The sequence below is a fragment of the Zalophus californianus genome, chromosome 4 (assembly GCF_009762305.2).
Source record: "Zalophus californianus isolate mZalCal1 chromosome 4, mZalCal1.pri.v2, whole genome shotgun sequence".
Lineage (NCBI taxonomy): Eukaryota > Metazoa > Chordata > Mammalia > Carnivora > Otariidae > Zalophus > Zalophus californianus.
In genome coordinates this window covers 74,175,477-74,196,293 of record NC_045598.1, presented here as the reverse complement: position 1 = coordinate 74,196,293, position 20,817 = coordinate 74,175,477, and the positions used below count along the sequence as shown (strand labels likewise).

The window sequence follows — 20,817 nt, the reverse complement described above, 5'->3', positions numbered from 1 at the left end:
GATATTTCCAATTCACTGCAAAACAAAGTTCAAGCTGCTAAAAAAGCTAGTTTTTAATTACCTTGAAATGCAAGTTCCAAAGAGGCAGCCTGACAGCTCTCATCAATGAGATCAGTAAGCTGTGAAGACATGTGGCCAGCTCTGTCTTGTCATTTAATATATACAGTGTGACCAGATGCCATCATAATCATTATTATTACAGGATCATGAAGATTTCAGTAACAGAAAAAGCAAGTATCTTTGTTTGAAAGGTCAGCCCAAGAAACAGACTGAGCTCATCAATAAAACAGGGGTACAAAGAGAGATGCGTCTTTAGAGGGAATTCTTATCAAAATCAAGTAAGCAAAATCTTTTACAGTAATGTGAGCAAATGAGGTCCTAGTAGATTACTTTGTACTGAACTAAATTTTGAAATAAATAATAGCAATGATTTTCCAATGCCTGTCATCACCCCTGGCTAGGAGTATAATTTGTCTTTCTCAGATAACTCTGTGTATTTGACTAAATTTTCATGACTGAGGTTTTATAAATTTAAGCAACAGGATACATGTAATTATAGTTACTGAAGAAATAAGTTTCCTATATCAAGCAATAACAATGCATTTTTTTCCTTTAAAAGAGTGCATGCGTGTGTGCCTGCGTGCCTGTGCACATTCTGCACGCTTTGCCCACAGATCATCACGAAGCGGGCTTTCAAGAGTATCTTTTTCTTGCTGTAGTGTCAGATCTTAAAATAAGATTTAAGGGCTGGAAAGTCTGATTGAGTGAGACTGAGACGTGATTTCTAGTAGCACTGCTCACCAGAGCATGGAGAACAGAAAATGCTATTTCTATATGTTGGAGGTTAGACATTTTGGGACATGTTTTAATTCAGCCTTTTCTTTTGAAACCAAATATACGCTGTAGCTATCTTGAGATGTGTAGTTGCTTATTATAGCTAATGGATTGTTCATCTTCTCTGTCCTTGGGATCATCCTAAGTAGGTGCATAAAGCTGAGATCACGTTGCCCATAAAAACCGATCAGCCTGGAGTTGGTCCACAAGATGTTGAACATCCGCGAGAGCAGATGGGAAAGATAATGTTTAATAAAGAGTTAGAGGATCAGGTGGTACAAAACAAGCTAAGAGAAAGGGATAATTTTATTTCGGGTGAACCTCTGTGACACTTCTTGGATCCAAAGAAGGATTAAAATGATCCCAAGGCCACGACTTTGGGCTACTCTCCCCCCCCGCCCCGCATACGTTATCAGCTTTCCACTCTGGCGGCACCATTGCCTGCATCCGTGAAGAACTCAACAGATAGTTTCTCAGGTTTATGAAGATGTATGAAGTGAGTCATTCGCAAATGAATATACATACGAGGAAATGACAGAATTCTGCTAAATATGTTTATATTTGAACAACTGATACATCTGAGCTTGATTTAGAAAGAGATGTGCAAAAGTTTATATAAATGACAGTTAAAGAGATAACTGTCACAATGTTTACTGATGAGGCTTCTATTTATCTGAACGTTTAGAAGTGAAGTGAGACACGGATTGTGGATGATAGCCTGAGCGGTTTTGAGCCTGAATTTACTCTCACGACTTGCGGCAAATGGACATAGCGGGAAGGTAGGACCAACCGGTCAGAATTTCCTCTGCAGAGGTCAGGGCGTGAGGCCTTTGACAGCTTAAGTACAACCTCATTTATTTTTCACCTTGTTTACGGAAACAGTTAAATCTAGGCTGGAGAGGTGGCTCGAAGTGACATTTGTGACCTGCTGCTCCGGGTTCTGGCGTTCATTCAGAAGGGCCGCCGTGGGCCTCAGAAAGCGCTTTGGTTTGTGATCCTGCTGAGGAGCGGGATCGTTCAGGTGGCTCATGGCTGCCCCTGCCCTGTCCTTTGTTCTAGGCCCTGGGCTATGCCCTTTGCTCTTTGGCTTCGTTGACTGCGAACCTCAAGGAGCACCTCTCACTTGTGGTCTCAACTCGAACAGCTTGGAGGAAGCTGCCAAACAGATGTAACCTCTCGTGCTGGCCCAGCTCCCCCACCTGGGTTCACAGCAGGGCTGGCCATTTGGCAGTGCCCTTCTACACCGTCGACATGTGCTTTGGGATGTGTTAAACAGGGCTGGGGAATATTTCAAACCATTCCTTAAATAAGAGAATCGCAATGTGGTGCTGCCGAAGTGGCCTGGGATGGAAAGTTCGGAGTGAAGAGTTAGATCCTGATGTTTCTTGAAGACGAAACGGAGCCCTGGAGTAGGTGTTTTTCAGGCTTTTGTTAATTTTAGAAATGGACTTTTCACAGTTTTACTTCCCTTTTGTGTTAAGCCTTTGGTTTTGCTTCTACATGCAACTCTGGATAGGAAATTTGGGATTGTTCTTTTTAGCTGGATTCTAGGCAATGGGCCTGTGAGGTGAAGCAACAGTGGATACAGCCATTAAGAACCATGAACCAGCCATTAGCTTTGAGGTATAATCAGAGCCCCTGACACAGGGTCAGGCGTCAAAGAGGAGCAGCTGGCAAAGGACCCTGCTCTGTCAGATGCTCACAAACCCTGGGTCTCAATCGTGAGGCCTGGAAAGAGAAAGATCTAGCTTGCCTTCTTTCCTTCCTCCCTTCTTCTCTCCCTTTCCTCTCACCCTCCCTTTCTCCCTCCTTCCTTCCCTCCCTCCTTCCTTTTTCTTTTTCTTTTCTTCTTGTATCCTAAGTGGATTTTTTTTTTTAACAGAGCAAAGAAGTATAACTTTTAGAGAAGGACAGGTACACAAATTCCCTGAAAGGGCAATTTAGATCTATTTAAATCTAACTCTAAGGTCTCAGAGATTTTGTCTTAGTTATGTAGGCAAATATCTCACAAAAAGACCTCATAGCTTGTGATCTTTGAATAGAGGCACACAAAGAAGGCCAAGCTTTAGGATTCTCAGGCCCAGATAAAATATAATAACCTTAACTAATCTTACAGCAATAAATATTTTTGCTGTTATAGAGCAATGTTTATCCGATATAGGACATTCCTGTACCATCTTCACGGTGTCTGCCATGACCCAGGACCAGCGGTGCTTTTATTAGTATTTTTCTTATGGGCAATTAATCATGAGGTGTCCAGGTATTAGGACTTGGAGGGCAGCCCCAAATGAAGACATGGATGCACCTTTCATTCTGGTCTGGGGTCAACTCCACTTGGTTTACTTCATTCAAGGTAGGCATAGGGAAGTTACTGTCTTGGGGGGACATGAATCCGCATCTGGAAATTGTTACATAAGCTATTACATCTGAAGCAATGACACTTTTGTAAGTTCACTGGCAAAAATTCCTTTTATGCACTTGACCAGCTATGGAGTAGCTGTTCTAATTCAGACTTCCATGGTGGAGCCAAGGACTACGGGAGAAGTTTCTGTCATGGTGCGTGAAGACTGGACTGTACATCTCTACATACCAACACCAGATGCCACAGAGTTCATGGAGTCCACATTATAGCCTGAGGTAATTTTTAAGTCGTCATCTTCCCTCTTGTTTTTTGTGACTGTTTGAACCAAGTGCTGTTGCCCGGTCAAATTTCCCAGCCCTCAGTGTGACAGGCTTTGCAAACAGGCCCTGGGTATTAGGACTATAGCCTTTTCATCCTCTGATGAGCACCTCTCAAATGGAAAGCAAATTTTTTCTCACATAGTTCAGCTGCCAATGGCCCAGTGTAGGAATTTCTTCTAGAGCATCCTGACCACCCTGTGTAGCCCCTGGTTGGACACTTGGTGATAGGGCATTTACCAGTTCTTCAGCTAGTCCTTTCTGTTTCGGCAGCTTTCATTAGTAGAAAGTTTTTCTGTAGAAAACTCAAATCTGCCTCCTTATCCCTTCAACATTTTGCCTCAGTTCTGCTCCCTGGAGCTACAGAATATAGATCGATTCTCTCTTAAGTTAGAATTTCAAAATATTAAAGAGAGTTTTCTTGTTCTCCCTAGATCTTCACCTTCCCAGGCAAAACTTATATCACTCATTCTTTCAAAAAACGTTTATTGTGTAGTTACAAATGCTGGGTTAGACGGAGTGGGTGACTGAAGAGTGATTTGCCTACGAAACTGGCAACACACTGACCAACTTCTTCTAGATAAACAATACTGTCCTTTGTTTCTAGATTAAGAGCTCCTTGAGGGTAGAGACCATGGCTTTTTATGAATATCCCCAGAGCCTCCTATTAGACACATAAATTGGTGTACAAAAAATGCTTTCTGACTTTTCTCCCTTCCTCTAAGATCGAGGTCCCTATACCTGATCACAGTGTTATTCCCTTGGTTTGACCAATACTGAGCACAGTAGAGGCATGGCACTGCTTGACCTGCGGGCTCACATTGCCTGTGGGCTCACAAAACCTCGGTTTTTTGAGCCCTCAGCTCAAAGACTGAGCTCACATAGACTGCTCTAAGATTTGGTCTCACATGTCATCTCTTTTAAATGGCCTAACAATCCCAAGAGGTAGATACTGTTATGCCCAGTTTCAACATGAGAAAACAGATGGAGATAAGGGAATTAAACTGACTTAAACCACGGGTGTTCTCTAATTCCGTATTCAGGACTTTTTCTAATACAGACCCTAGCTGCTAGTTTTCCACCATTTTCTGAATTTGCACCTGAGTTTTTTTATCCCAGTGTAGAACTGTATCTTACTGAATTATCCTTACTTGTTAGGATATCTTATATCTTGTTAGTTCTGGCCTATACTTCTTGAGTCCTTCTGGAGTCTTAATATGTTTATTTTACCATCTTTGCTATTCCTTTCATTTTATGTACTTGTTACCAATGTGCTGGGCTTATTCTTTTATATAACTTATTGATTAGGAATGTTCTTGGTTCAAAGGCAAAAGGAAACCTTGCGCCAGGATGACACTGAGCCATCAGTGCTGTGTTGGGCACACTCCTTCAACACTTCTATCACATAGTCCACGGTTTTCCATCTTTGTAAGCTTTATCATGTGTTTCTCTCATGATATTTTCCCTTTCCTCTCTGCTGCCACACACCTGTATGTACGATATGTTTTACAATATGGGGGAGAAGGTGTGTTTAAGAGAAAATGAAAGCCTTGATGCAAACTAATACATTTTCCCAAAAGAAACACTCATTTCAGTGTATACATGCAAAACTTTAAAACCTGATTAAAAACTGTATGAAGAAGCTCTATCATGTGGAGGATGTTACTTAGGAACTGAATTACAGGATTTGCTTGTCTCTCTTTTTCTCTTGCCTTGGGCAATCTAGTCTAATTACAAAACTTGCCTTTCATTCTGTTTAGTGTTTTTTTTCAGCTATGCATGAGAAAAGTTAATCAAAAAATAAAATGAAAAAATGTGATGGCTAATCGAAGTCCCATACATAGATTTCTCTGCTGTTGCCTACCCCGTCTGTGGGGATGAACTCCAAAATGTTACCTTTAAAGCATCATCAGATGTACTGTGCCTACTGGTCTCTGCTTCTCTTAAGGGAAGAGAAAAGATTCCTTTAATTTCAGAAGTTTGCAAAATTAGAAAGAGAAAAAAAATCATGGATTTTTCTGTCCTCATTTATCTCTTACCTGTAATTGTTGGAAGGTTTTATAATCATAGAAGACACTAGACCAACAATCCCAGCCATGGGTAATCTCTTTAGAGCAGATAGAAAAAAGCAATTTACCAACCCATCTTATCCTCTAGGATGCTCTTGTAGGGGAGGAAAATAACTCTTTCCCTCTACTCATCTTAGGTTCATTGGCTGGGGCCTTGCAAATTAGACTGACAAAAGACAGATTAACAAGAAAAAAAAACAAACGGGTTTATTAACAAGTGCATCTTATGTACACATGGGAGTACTCAGTAATGAGTAACTTGAAGGAGTGGTTAGAACCTGGGCATATATAACATCTTAACAAAAAAAGATACATTTTTTGAGAAGGCACAAGACTAAGGAAAAGCACTTTGGATTTCTAGGGTGGCAAATTGTGATAAGGTTAATACATGGGGGAACTAATGGCAGATAAGGTCTAGTTAGTGGAGTTTGTTGTATAGAATCCTCTGGTGCCCTCTCTGGGCTAATAAGGGTCTAGAGTTGTCTTTAGTAATGTCTGTCCTTCCTGGTAAAAAGTGGACCCCTTTACAAATCCGTATCCTGCCTTTATAGTGGGGAGGGCAGAGAAGTTTTCTTATATCTGTTTCTTCTCAATTGCCTTCAGCTCAAAGTAATCCTATGCAAAAGGGGACCATTTTGGGGTGGCATATTCTGCTCCCCATTACTGTGGAAGGACATTGGATTAAAAGGATTGCTGATGCTTGGCCCATCCTCTTTCTGGCTTCCTTGTCTAGAAGATAGCCCCAAATGTCGACCACTAGAACCAATCCTGGCTGTGGTTTTGGTGTGGGTTTTTGTCAAGGGCTGAGATGTCATCTTAGATTATTTTAAATCCTCTCTGTGACAACATCACTGCCACCCAAAACAACGTGACCAAGTTAGTGCCTTTAATTAAGTTAACTAACCCTGATAAGATCACAGCACTGTTTCTTTGTTCTTTGGGAGGTGTAAGAAAAGGTATAGGAAAAGGGTAGGAGGTTGGTGAAGATTTTTGAAAGTTCGGATATTGTTTTGAATTGTTTTGGTGGCAGCTGTAGTGGATCGATGGTGAACAAAAATAGCATGTTATCAATGCAAGTTTGTGGCATTTTGTCAGACAAAAAGAGATTTCTGGATGGTGTGTGTCCATTGTTCCTGTGGCCTAAACAACCTTGTGTTTCTCAGTTGTTTGAAGTGAGTGGTGTTGAGAAGCAACATATGCTTCTTCCCCTCCATGCAGAGCAATGAAATTTGGAAATATGAGCTAAAAGAGAAAACATAGTTTCCTATGGCAATTTATCTCCAAGAAAGGACAACTTCCTGGGATAGTGCTAATGGTTGCTAAAACCTCACTGAGAAAAATAATTCAATCTCCCAAATTTGGGCTTAGCTCATGCTGCAGCTGGCTCAGTAGAGTGGCAAGGGACCATCAGTTTGCTTTGGAGTGAAGTGTGCTTGGGAATCATGTGGATGGAGCCTCCCTTTGCTGATACTGGGTAAGATAAAAGAGGCCTGGGGACTTTCAGAGTAAAATATACCATTCACATAACAGAGCATTGTGTAAGTCTTATGAAGTTTTCTTTTTTAATGCTCTTTAAACTTGCTTTCATAACAAGCATAACAGCTTAAATAAAATGAAAAATATGTTAGAGTCCATTGAACAAATCTGTGAATGCTTTATCAATAACAACAATGTGACCAAAGTCCTGTGCACTTGGTGTTTTGGTAAACCTTGAAGACCAGGGACCTCAAGGCATTAAACGTATAACCTCCTATTTTAACTTCCTGGTTGACACAAGTTTGGTATTCAAAATTTTAGCCAGCAGCTTACTCAAAAATTGGGAAGCTAATTGACCAAGAGTTCTACTTTTGACTGCTTCAAGGTCATATATAGGACAGACAAAATAGTTAGAAATGTTCCAGAGAAACACCAACAACACGGAGTGAGAGGTAGAGTCTGGGGCTCTTTTGCCACCAAAAAGAGACATTTTTCTTAACTGAGGTATAATTGACATACAACGTTATATTAGTCTCAGGTGTATGACATAATAATTCAATATTTGTATAATTTGCAAAATGATCACCACACTAAGTCTAGTTAACATCCATCACCATACATAGTTATAGAATTTTTTCTTGCGATGAGAACTTTTAAAATGTATTTTCTTAGCAACTTTCAAATATGCGATACAGTATCATTAGCCATGGTCACCATGCTGTACATTATATTCCCAAGATTTATTTATTTTACAACTGGAAGTTTGTACCTTTTGACTCCCTTCACCCATTTTGCCCACCTTCTACACTCCATTCCTGCCTCTGGCAAGCACCAATCTGTTCTCTGTATCTGTAAGAGCAGTTTTGGGATTTTTTGTTATTGTTCTTTTAGATTCCACATATAAGGGAGATCCTTTAGCATTTGTCTTTCTTTGACTTATTTCACTTAGCATAATGCCCTCAAGATCCATCTGGGTTGCAAATGGCAAGATTTCATTCTTTTTTTGTGGCCGAATAATATTCCATGTAGAGAGTTGACCTCTGAGTAATGTGGGGGTTAGGGGCACTAACCCCCTCCCCCCCCACCTCTTGCAGTTAAAAATCCATGTATAGCTTTTGATTCCCTAAAAACTGAACTACTAATAGCCTACTATTGACTGGAAGCCTTACTGATAGCATAAGCAGTCAATTAACACATATTTTTGTATGTTAAATTATTATATACTATATTCTTACAATAAAGTGAGAAAAAGAAAAGAAAAAGTTATTGAGAATCATAAGGAAAATACATTTACAGTACTGTACTACTGTATTTATTGAAAAAAACCTGTGTATTAGTGGACCCAATCATTTCAAACCTGTGTTGTTCAAGGGTCAGCTATATATACACTGCATTTTCTTTACCCGTTCATCCATCGATGGACACTTAGGTTGTTTCTATGTCTTGGCTATTATAAATAATGCTGCAGTGAACATGAGGGTGCATGTATCTTTCTTGGTTAGTGTTTTGATTTTCTTTGGATAAATACCCAGAAGTGGAATTGCTGGATCGTATGGTGGTTCTATTTTTAATTTTTTGAGGAATTTCCATGCTGTTTTAAAGAGGCATAATTTATAACTGAGATCCAGTGAGCTGTCCAGGACTCCACTGAGGTCTCTTGCTTTATTACCGTGGAAGTTTTGGCCACATGACTATAGGATAATGCTAAATTGCAATGTGGTGTTACGAAAAGATCACTGACTCCAGAATCAGGAGACCTGAATCTTTGTGCCATGTGATAATCATTAATCATAATCTTCATTTGTGAGCATTACTGTATCACTATATGCAGGCATCTTTGAATACACTTTCTCTAGCCTGTGCAATCCTGCGGCCAGGAAGATATTATTATCCCTTGTTCAAGTTGAAGACACAGTTTTGGAGAGATTAAGTGACCCTCCCAAGGTCACTAAGCAAGTGAATAGCAGGGTTAAAATTCAAGCTCAAGACTGTCTCCTGAGGCTCTGTCTCTGCTGTGCGTTCCATGTTCTGTCCTGTAGCTTTGTCTTTCCTTTTGCCATTTCTCCTTCTTGGAATACTTTCTTGCTCTCCTCCGTCTGTATGACTTTTGGTCATTCTTTAAGCCTGACTCCAGTCTAGCATTTTTAGGAAGACTTCTAGGAACACTCCCATCCACTGGTCTCTCCCCATTGTAACCTCACAGCCCTTCTTAGTGCTACTCCCTTGTTGACACCTGCTTATAACTCTGGTATGTTCTCTGCAGCCTTTGTCACTTCCTATTTATTGTGAATGTGTTCTCAGTGTGACCCCTTTCCCTCTCTCTTCTCTCTCATATATAAATTTGGAAGATATTTGGGGAAAAATCATTAAAACATAGAAAAATACCATATATCCTACTACCCCAAATTAACAAAATTTACCATTTAAAATGCCTGGCTTCGAATATTTTTCTTTAAATAAAGAAATAGCATCTTACCAATCAAGTTGAGGTTCACATTACACATTTTCCAATCCCATTCACCTCCTCCTTCTCCAGAGGTAACCACTAATCTGAATTTGGTACCTAACCTCTCAATCTTTGTTTTTTATTTTTTGTTACACACTGTTTATTTGTAAGCAATACATAATGTCATTTTGTAATCTGTTCGCTAAAGAACATAATGTGATTATTGCATGTATCTTTTGAAAATTTGCTATTTCACTCAATATATTTTAAAAACTAGCCATATTGATGTATTTAAATCTAATAATTTATATTGTAGTATTCCATTTCATGAACATAAATGTCTTATTTATCTAATCCTCTGTTTATGGACACTGAGGTTTTATAGGAAGCTATTTCAGTGTATTGGTTTCTCCTTTACTATTAGACACTACATTTTTTGATTGAAGGACTGTGGATTATGCCTTTTTGTGCTTAGCACTGTCATTGCAATTCAATAAATGTATGCTGAATGAGTTGATGAAAATATCTGAGCAAGTGAAGGCCTTCAACATTGAGATTAACATGATTGAAAGCAGGTAGAAGGTGACATCAAAGAAGTTAGTTGAAATAACTTTTTTTTCTTGTATTTATGGAGATGGAGAAGTAGGGTAATAAAAAGCTACTTGAAATAATACTGAGGGGCATGTGGGTGGCTCAGTCAGTTAAGCGTCTGACTTTTGGTTTCCGCTTGGGCCGTGATCTCACGGGTCATGAGATAGAGCCCCATGTCAGACTCTGCGCTTGGTGTGTGGGGGTGTCTCCTTGAGGATTCTCTCCCTCTGCCCTTCTCCTGACTCATGGGTGCTTTCTCCCTCAAATTAAAAAAAAAAGGAAATAATACTGAGATGAGGAGAGGTAAGTTAGTAAATTTTTTTGTGATCCTAATGAAATTTGTAAAAGACTAGTAACAGAAAATATGTAAAATAATTGATGAAGCTACAAGCAAAAATGTTTAGAAATGTGCTTAAGTATGTCAGTGCTGATTTATGGTTGGAAAGTGCAAGTTCTGTGTCGACTTCTAACTAGGCCATCTCCATGATTCACCTTGGAGAAATCTAATTACCCTTGAATATTTGACCTTCAATGTGTCAACATAAACATTTTCTCAACCTGGTTTCATGGAGATATGACAGCTGTGCTTAACAGATAACATTTTACTTTAGAAGTATTAAAGGCCATGGTCTATTTCTTAGCTTTGTATCTTCCCTTCTGACCCATTTGCACTTTTGTTGCTTTGTGATTGTTGTCCAGATGGATTGCATCCAATAATGGGGAGAGAGGGGTGAAGTCAGGAGGTAGGGATTATTGCAAGGAAGAAATGAGTTTATACTTGTGAAACCTTAAGATAATGTCTGTCACAGGCTTAGATCTCAATACCTGTTAATTACTACTCCTCTCTTTTATATTTCTTACAGTAGATAAAGTAGTTATTTTATAGGCTCTATTCTAAGTCTACTCTTCATGTTTCTCTAGCCCAAGGTTATAATTTGTTCTGATAATTCTGATGGGCGAAGAGCAGGGGTCTCCACAGTGAGAAGTGAACTCCAAACATTGTCCATCCATCAGGGTTATAAAATGATCAAGCAGGACAGCAGGATTGGGCTTTGATTGGATAATTAAGATGAAGCTGTATTAAGCTTATTATTTCACATGTAGCTTCTCGTGATGTTGGCTATAATCTGATAGCTACAGGACCACTCTCCCCTACTCGCCCATCCCTCAGTGATCTATAGATTAAACTTTTATTTGATGAATATAAAATATGAGGTGCCTGAGACAATTCCAGGTACTTGAGTTGATGAAAATATCTGAACAAGTGAAAGCCTTCAACTTTGAGAAGGTTAACATGATTGGAAGCAGGTAGAGGGTGACATCAAAGAAGTTAGTTGAAATAACATTTTTTTCTTGTATTTATGGAGATGGAAAAGTAGGGAAAATGTTCATGTACATGGATGAACAACCAGGAAAAGATCCCTGCCCTCTCATGGCTTACATTCTAGCTTGGGAGGACAGAAAATGAACAAAAAATACGATAGGTAATTTGTATAGGACATGGGAAGGTGGGAAGTGCTTGGAAAAAGAAAAAGTAGATCCAGATAAGGGAGGTTAGGAGTGCCTGCTAGAGGCAGGATGGTCAAGGTTCAGAAGATGAGAAGGGAGCAAAGACTTGAAGGAGGTGAGGAAATTGGCTGTGCAAATGTGTGTAGGCAGAACAGCAAGAACCAAGGCTACTCCTGTCGTGTGTGATGTGAGAAGGGCTCCTTGACTGCAGTGGAGTGAGCAAGGGGAGGAAGCAATAGGAGGTGAAATCAGAGGGGCTATGGAGGGCCAGAGGAGGTAGGGCTTATAGGCCATTGTGAAGACACTGCTGAGCCAATGGAGGGTTCGAATTAGTGTTTCAAAAGACCATTCTGATGTCTGTGTTGAGAACAGGTTCTAAAGGATAAGCCTAAAAGGAGGTCTTTTAAGTAGCTATTGCAGCTCCAGGAGGGAGATGGCAGGAGAGGTAAGAAATAATTTAATTCTGACACATTTTTAAACTAGAGTCAGTATCCCAATGGATTAGATGTAGGGTATGAGAGAAATAAAGGGACTAAAATGCCCCAAAGACTTTTTTGACAGAGCATCTGAAAAGATGGAGCTTCTATCAACTGGACTGTCAGGATGAGGTTTGGGCAAGAACATCAGGAATACTTTTTTTTAGAAGTCTATTAGCCATCAGCAAAGAAAAATGAGGTAGGGAGAGAGGTGGGTGAGTCATAGATGTCCAACAGAGAAAGTGTTTTAAGGAGGGAGTGATCAAATATGTCAAATGATGATGATGAATCAAGTCAGATGAGGAGTAACAGTTGACTCATGGATCAAACTCTGTGAAAGTCATTTGGTAACATTGATGAGAGCAGTCATGGGATGTGAGGAAGTGAAGGGTTAAGGGAGAATGGCAGGAGATGAATTGCAGATAGCAAGTAGACTAATAGTCAAGACTAGTCTCCTACATGGAATTTAAACTCTGTCCTCAAGCACTCTTTCATCGACTCATTAACATATCCAAAATACTAAAGTCAGAATTTCCTTACTTCCTTTTAGGAAAGCCCTTGTATTCAACCACTGAAAAATGTAAATATCTTGAAATTGGTATCTCAAAGTTACTAACGTCGTGGTATGGATTTATCTGTTTGCACTGATACCTGGGGTGAGAATGATATAGTAGAATTTCAAAGCTGTAAGTGATTTTAGATATGACATAGCCCATCCCCTATTAACGGAGGTATATATAGGGAAAGTGACTTGCTCAAGGTCACATACTTGATGGATGACAGAGCTGACACAAGGATCCAGGATTTCTGCTCTAGTGCCTTTTCAATCACATAATATTATTTTTCCAGGATTTCTGTTCTAGTGCCTTTTCAATCACATAATATTTTTTTTATGGCTCAATCACATACTATTTTATCTTGAATTTGATCCAACATGTATGTAGGACAAGTGAAGACAGGACGGGATGTTATGGAAATGTCTGTTATGTGAAAGAATGAATGAATGAACCAATAGAAGAGCAAAGATGAGGCAAAGTTTTAAATGCATGGGAAAACCAGTTGTGGGTTCATCAGGCTGATGGTAGGAGATTTGCTTCGAGGTACAAAAAAAAAAAAAAAAAAAGCCAGTGTGAGAAATTATAACAGCTAAGGGAGCAAGAAGTGAGAGCTGCACACTGCAGCATAAGTGCTTTTTACCTTGAAAGCATCAGAGATGTTTAAAATTATTTTAAAAGTAAGTGCAAACTGTTAATGAGGGTTAATGGAAGGGACTGAAGATAGAGCAGCTCTTTTACTAACAAGAATTGGGATGATGGCATTTTTTTAAATCCTTGCTGACAACGTAAGAAAACTCCTGACTTGGAGGCAGCAAGTTTACAACTGCCTGAAAATAACCAGATACAAGAGGTTTCAACTTGCTGGAACTCTTATTATATGCCTGAATGACTCCTGGAACAAAAGAAAGCTGTGCATGATTGTTTAGGAAAGTGTAAGATAAACAAAGCATATGTTTCCTAACATCTACCGACTGTAATCTGATAGCCGTGTTATATTGGTCTCTGCTCATTTTAAGGTTGTGTGATGAAGATGACTTTAGTGGTTCTTAAGTTCAGTACATAAATAAATGATGTGAAGACTCCACATTAACTTATGTCCCTCAATTTTTCATAGGTATTTGCTACTTTTCTTTCTGAAAGGAAAATGTACATTACTTGTTCTCCTGGAAACATTCCATCCTTTTTTATACTTTTCCTTTCTCTTTTGAAAGATCCCCCTCACACTGCATAAATAGAAATGTCCCTGAGATTCATTTGATTTCATGGATGGCAGAGTACTCATTTCAAATATCTTTGGGAGAACCAGATGAAATAGCTACACTATACTGCATTACCTGATTTAGTGCCGGGGACCGTTAGAGGACCAGATGGCTATGGGAAATTGTAATGGGAAACTCAAGTTGGTTTTCACTTTAAGTTCAGCGCTTTGTATCCGGTGGAGCTGAGGGTAGTCAAAAGTTATTGCTATCTGATTTGACTGTTCGCTGTTCCAAGTGAAATAAGCCAGTGGTGCCTCTGTTTGGCCGGTAGGAAGGAAAACGCTCCTATCACCTTGGTGCTAAATGGCAGTTCTTGAGCAGTGTCAGCAGAGAACTGGCTGGGAAAGGTGACTTGTTCTTTCTTTCTCGCAGCCATTACTTTGTCAGGGCAAAGGCATCCTGGTGAAGCAGTTGGAAATCTTACACTTCTCTTTATCGGGCTGTATCTATTCTTGGGAGAAGCAGAAGCCATCCATTTGCAAAGCTGTCCATCTGGTACCCCCAGCCATCACTAAAAGCCACTTCAATTTATTTCTTCAGTTCTTTACACTTTGTGGAGAGTTTATTGTAAAGTTGTATTAACCAGTAAGATGCCTTTAAGATAAATTGTGCTCAACTTTGGAAGGAGATAGCAACTTGTGCAAAGGTGCCCACGGTAGTTTAAGTAGGAGAACGAAGGTAGTAGTGCTTGATGCTGCTGGAAGCATCACTATGTCTATCTCAACTGTCTTTCTAGTAGCATGTGGTTTTCATCCCTTGTTCCCTCTCCTCATTGGCTCCCTTCCCTTCATATTTAACATTGTTTCTGCTCATTCACTCTTGCATTTATTTATTTACTTATTTGTTATATTAGGTTAGTTAGTTAGTTCCTGCTTCCCTGATCTTTGCCACCTGCAAGGAGGAAGTAGACATTCCTATAATGATATTGGACCTTTCCCTCTGTATTTGGTCATAGCCAGAGCAGGCTAGCATTCCTGGAGGAGGGACATAACCCTTGATCTTACTAGCTAGGATTAGGTGATTTCCCTTGGCTTCAAGCTGTTTACACAGAGTTCCAAGGGGAACCGAGGAGGGCCCGTTTCCCTTGGTGGCTAACCCTAGGCTTGAGTCAGAGAGGAAGATGACGTTTAGTTTCTTTTTTTCTCAGAGAATCATTCATGTGAAGTCTTATTATATAAGTTTAAATGAGCCTTCAACAGTATTCTAGGCACTGACAATATTTGGAGGCCTGACTAAGCCGTGTCTCCAGCCTAGAGAATTACTAGTGTGGGACATTCAGGGATGGGGATCCCTGGGAAGGTATGACCGGTCCTTAAGAACTCTGGATAATGTAGTCGATAACCAATTTTTGCCAGGTGGAACAATGCAAAATTAGAAAAAAAAATTCTTGTGTGATTTGGCAAACAATTTTGAGTCTGCTGCTTTAAAAATGATGGATAAATTAAAAGATGAGAGAAATACATCCAAGTGACTTTAACAGTCAAGTGCTGAACACTAATTGCTCATCCAGTCTGGAATTACCAAACTGAAACATAGGCTTGTCTCTTCTTTTTATGTGTAGTCTGAGGTTTGTTTGAAATTCTAAAGCATTTTGTAAATTATTGGGAAATGACTACATGTGAAAAAGCAGAGGAAAACTTAACATGGGTCTATTTTAGGTTTTTCTTTATTTAGGTTTTCTGTAGGTTCTTAAGGAACTTTTTTTTAAAAAAGATTTTATATTTATTTGTCAGAGAGAGAGAGAGAGAGCACAAGCAGGGGGAGCGGCAGGCAGAGGGAAAAGCAGGCTTCCCACTGAGCAAGGAGCCTGATGCGAGACCTGATCCCAGGACCCTGGCAGGTCCCAGGACGAAGGCAGACACTTAACTGACTGAGCCACCCAGGCGTCCCTCTTAGGGAATTTCTGAAGCATTTTGTTTCTATTATTATTTCTTCCTATGTCACTATATATGCTTACTAAGCTTAGAAAAATGGTCAGGACATTGAAGTCCTTTACTACTTTATCTCATAGGACTCTAAAACACCATCTGGTAGACATTAGTTTCTTTAATGCCCCTTGAGCAAGTCTCAACCCTAGGATGGTATCCCCTTAGCAGAGATCCTTTTCCTACCTTTGCTTCACCGACTGACATATTCTGATCCTTTAGTCTTCCATTCAATTCTTGCTTTTCTCCAGAGAATACTTAATGAATGCATGAATAAACTGGGTACCATTTTGTAAATAAATCTCAGCCCAGGATTATGACTAGGTGCCATAATGCCTCTTTCTCTCCTAAATTTCTCCTATTTTTTTCCCTTAGATTTGGCTCTTTTTTCTTTTCTCCTTTCCTTTTTTCAATTCATGATATTAATTTTTGCAATTGGAGTGAGAATGCAAAGCACATGGGAATAACAGTATTCAACATCTTTTATTCATTAATGCAATGTTTTCTGCTTTGTATTTTAAAAGCTTCAGTGGATAAATGTAAAGTCTATCTAAAAGACAATCAAGAAATCAAAGACCATTTAAGTGAGGCTGCCATGATTTAGCAATGAAAAAAAAATGCTCAGTTTTAGTCAGTGGTGAGGAAGAAGAAAAGAAAGTCACTTGGTTTGGTGGAAAGAACGTGAGCTTTAGAAGGTAGTGGGAGAAGGTGAATCACATCTGAGTATCTATAATATTCAAGGCACTATATTAGGTAGTGCCTCTACCTGATATCAACCCTCTGATGGAGGTACAATTAATTCTATTTTATAGAAGCAAAATTGACTCTCATAGACTCAGTACTTTGCCTAGGGTTGCACAACCAATAAAGAGCAGGACTGAGATTTATTTTTTTAAAGATTTTATTTATTTATTTTATGAGAGAGAGAGAGAGACTTTGAGCCGGGGGTAGGGGCAGAGGGAGAGAGAGAATCTGAAGCAGACTCTCTGCTCAGCGTGGAGCCCAACACAGGGCTCGATCTCACAACTGTAAGATCATGACCTGAGCTGAAACCAAGAGTCTGATGCTTAACTGACTGAGCCACCCAGGCGCCCCACAGTAGGACTGAGATTTAAACATAAGTATGATCCCCAAGCCCATGTTCGTTGTAGTGTATCATAGTCATAACTCTATCAAAATATCTATAGGAGTCAGGTGGACACAGGTTGACTCCAACCTTCAAACTTAGTAACTTGTACCTGTTTCACCTGATAGATTTATCGATACTAAGTGAAGAATAGTTTTAATGTTGTGTATTTAATATTATGTATATTTTACCAGAGGGAACTCTAGCATATGCCACAATTAGAAAATTGAAGAAATTAGAGATTAGAGTAATTCCCAATAGTCTCAACAACAGCTAAAGACAAAAAATATCATATAAAATTCTGCCTTCTATGGTGACTTGCCTGGAGCTGGGTCTTTGCTGTAGAGAAAGCCTCTAGTTTTTACCACCCAAAGTTGTAATGTGTTACATTACAAGTGTAAGTGTAAGTGTAAGTGACAAGCAGACATATCAGTAACCTCTCTTAGAGAAGAATCTTTTTCTCATGAATGGCTGTGGACTCAAATGAGGTCATCATCAATGAATATACATAGGAACCACATTTTATTAAGGTTATGAAACAGTATAAATTAAACATGATGCAAACTTTGGAGAAACCAAATTGAGGTTACAACACTACATCGGGGGGCACTACTACATCATCTCGGCTTGGGCTTGGCTAACGTTTGGTCACTTCCTGACTTCGTATTTCATCTGAGAAATCCTTGAGGGGATTTCTTAGCCAGGGTCCCCATTCTATGAAGCTTAACAAAGTCTTCAAAAATATTGCCACTTGTGCGGTTCTGGACACTTCAGCCACCTGGCTGAAATCTTCATTTAGTCAAAACGTTTGGGGGGTCCATATTTTGGTTTGGGATTTTAATCAGTTTTGTGCAAAAACATATGGGCTGTCATGGGCTTGGTTCTGAGATGTCTTGGAGGGGTGATGAAGAAGATATTCTTTTCTGTTTTCATGTTCGTCTTCAGTTTCATTGTCTGCAAATTGAGGGATTTAGTCTACATAAATGGTTCTTGACCTTTTTGGAGCCAAAGCCTCCTTTTAGAAGCTGATGGAATCTATGGATACTCTTCTCAAAAAAATGTCCATAGCTGCAATTTCAAGGAGTTGACATACTACTTAAGGACTACATACTACTTAAAGGACTCCCAGGAACCCAAGAACCTCTGGCTGGAGAATCTGTGGATTATATTATCTCTTGGGTCCCTTCTAGTTCAGATATTATATTATTCATATTTTCTCTGATGATTTGGATGCTTGTTACGATGCTAGTAAAAATGGGATATGAACTATTTAGGTAGATTTAACTTTCATAGCTATAAAGGACAATATGTCATCTGATAATTTCCTTTTTTTTTTTTCCAACAGAATTTCTGAACCATATCTGCTCTTTAGAATCACCTGGGGGAGATTTTAAAAATTCCAGTGCCTGGCCACACCCTAAATCACTTAAATCAGAGTCTCTGGAGGTGGATTCCAGACATCAGTTTATTAAAGCTCCTCAGTTAGCTTCATTGTGCAACCAGGTTGAGAGTCAGTGCTCTGGCAGGATTAAAACATCTTCAGAAGTTCCAGATAATAAGAACATCAACCACCAGCTGAAGATGAAAGGGTATTCCATTCTTTTCCTGCTCTCAAATGTCTGGTATTGAATACTATATTTCCAGCTCAAAGTAAGGGCTTGAAAACTCTTGTGTGTCATCATGCCTCCCAATATGTTATGATCTTGTCTAAGCTGGGCAAGTGTTACAAATACTGAATGGCCTTCCTGGTCCTGTATATAGATGTGGGAAGGACATGCTCTGCTTTGCCAAAAGCACACATCAGTAGAGATTTGTTTTCAGCATAGGAACAATTACCATTGTCATATTCTGAACTGTGCACAAATTGTTTTATTATAAACTCACTGTTGGTCCCTATTTAACTGGGAAATCATTTGTTCTAAATTTATCTATTCTCTCTGCATGGCATTGACATTTGCCGGCACTGCCAGACTTGCTTCACTTATAAGAAAAAAGATTCCATGGAGAACAGGCAGTGTGCACTCATCTAACTGATTAATAATCTCTAGAGGATCTTTGGAACTGGCATGTGAACTCTTCTTGCTCTCCTGCTAATTTTGACTTTCACTGAACTCAGAAACACAAACAATGGTTTCCATGAAATGGAGCAGTAAAAGTTTTCTTCATCCAACCAGCTCTCTAAAGAAAGAATGCTCACTGCCAAAGCTTAAAGATGAGAAATGAGATATGTAATGAAAAGTTGTTTGTTTTCAAGAGTTTACAAGTCAATTTGGGTTACTTCATCCGCCAAATTTTTATCTCTGTACTAGGCAACAATTACATGTTTTCAGCTTGAAAAAAAAAAAGTCCGTCTTTGCTTTCCATGGCATCTGTAGTATGTTGAAACCATTCTGCAATTTAATGCAGACAAAGACTTTCTAAAGTCACATGGTCTGTTTGAGTGAGAGGAGTCCATTAAGAATGTACCGAGACATCATGTATTATCGTGATTTCTCCCTTTGTGGGTTTTACAATTTTCCTACCAAGCTCTAGTGTTTTAAGATAACATTTTGCCCATTGGATTTAACTACCTAAAAGCCTATGACATGGAATTGCCAGCAGCCAGTTGGTAGCCAGGAAGGACCTTATTTAGTCATGACTATCTGCTTCCTACTTCTTTGTAGTATAAAGACAAACTCCTTCAGGGGGATGTCTTGATTTACAGACATCCTTTTGTTATTTTCTTAGAAATGCTATTCAAATCTAGAACTAAGGGAAAAGTCAGATATGAAACTTCAGAGTCATTAAGTGGCACAGTCTGAGTATAAATTTTATGGCACCAGTGAGGGCTCCAGATCTTGATAGTGACTGTTGCTAATCCAAATATTGCCACCAAGGAAAGGACACCCATTAATAATTACTATTCTAAACACTTGGAAGCACCAGGAAAACCTTTGCTTTAGCTCTGGTATGTTTGACTGCAAACAACAATGGCATACATATGTTTATATCCTACACGTGTTTCATTTGGAAACTGGCTAAAACTTATGTTGCCCACTCTTGATAAAACGAAAAGAAGTAAACAATGAAAACAAAAGGCAGACTGGTTTAACACTGACTTGCCAAAAGGCTCACTTTTGAATTGGCATCTTCACCAGAAAACAAAACGCTGGCTATTATTTGGGCTTTGGTTATAGCTCCACACGTAGTAGGCTGTCAATAATAAACATAGAATAAAATGAATGAATGAAAGTATCTATAATGTGTATTTGAACAATAAGAACCACATTTTGAATAGAAGATCATATGTGCTTTCTTTTCTTTAAAAATCTATAAATTTTATATCAAACCTCACAATTTTTATTATAAATTTTCATGATTAAATTATTGCCCCATCTACTTAGGCTGCTTTTAATATTGCCTTTGTTCATGTAACCATGGCAACATCTTTGGTATCTATACTTCAGGTTCTGATCTCTCATTCCACAATGGGTCACTTTGCTCTGCATCATTCACAACAGAAATCGTCTGAGGGCACAGGCAGTCTTGGAATGGGATTATATTTTTCATGTCCTTTCTGTTGAGGGCTGAGTTGTGTCTCCCAAAATCCTTATGCTGAAATCCTAACTCCTAGGACTTTAGTATGTGACCATATTTGGAGATAGGGTCATTAAAGAGGTAATTATATTAAAATGAGGTCATTAGGATGGGCCCTAATCCAATATGACTAGTATCCTTATAAGAAGAGGAAATTCAGACGCAGATATGCACAGATGAAGACCATGGGAAGACACAGGATGAAGATGGCCGTCTACAAGTTAAGGAGAGAGGCCACAGAAGAAACCAACTCTGTAACATCTTCATTTCAGACTTAAGCCTTTAGAGCTGTGA

The 20,817-nt window shown here is 39.2% G+C and overlaps 1 long non-coding RNA gene across 1 annotated transcript; it reads left to right on the top strand.

Annotated features, from left to right (window-relative positions):
* Positions 1 to 258: 258 nt before the first annotated feature.
* LOC113916518 lies at positions 259 to 18,544 on the top strand. The gene is made up of 3 exons (XR_003517965.2): positions 259 to 338; positions 3,321 to 3,471; positions 18,293 to 18,544. It is a non-coding gene; the product is annotated as an uncharacterized LOC113916518 (long non-coding RNA).
* Positions 18,545 to 20,817: the final 2,273 nt, after the last annotated feature.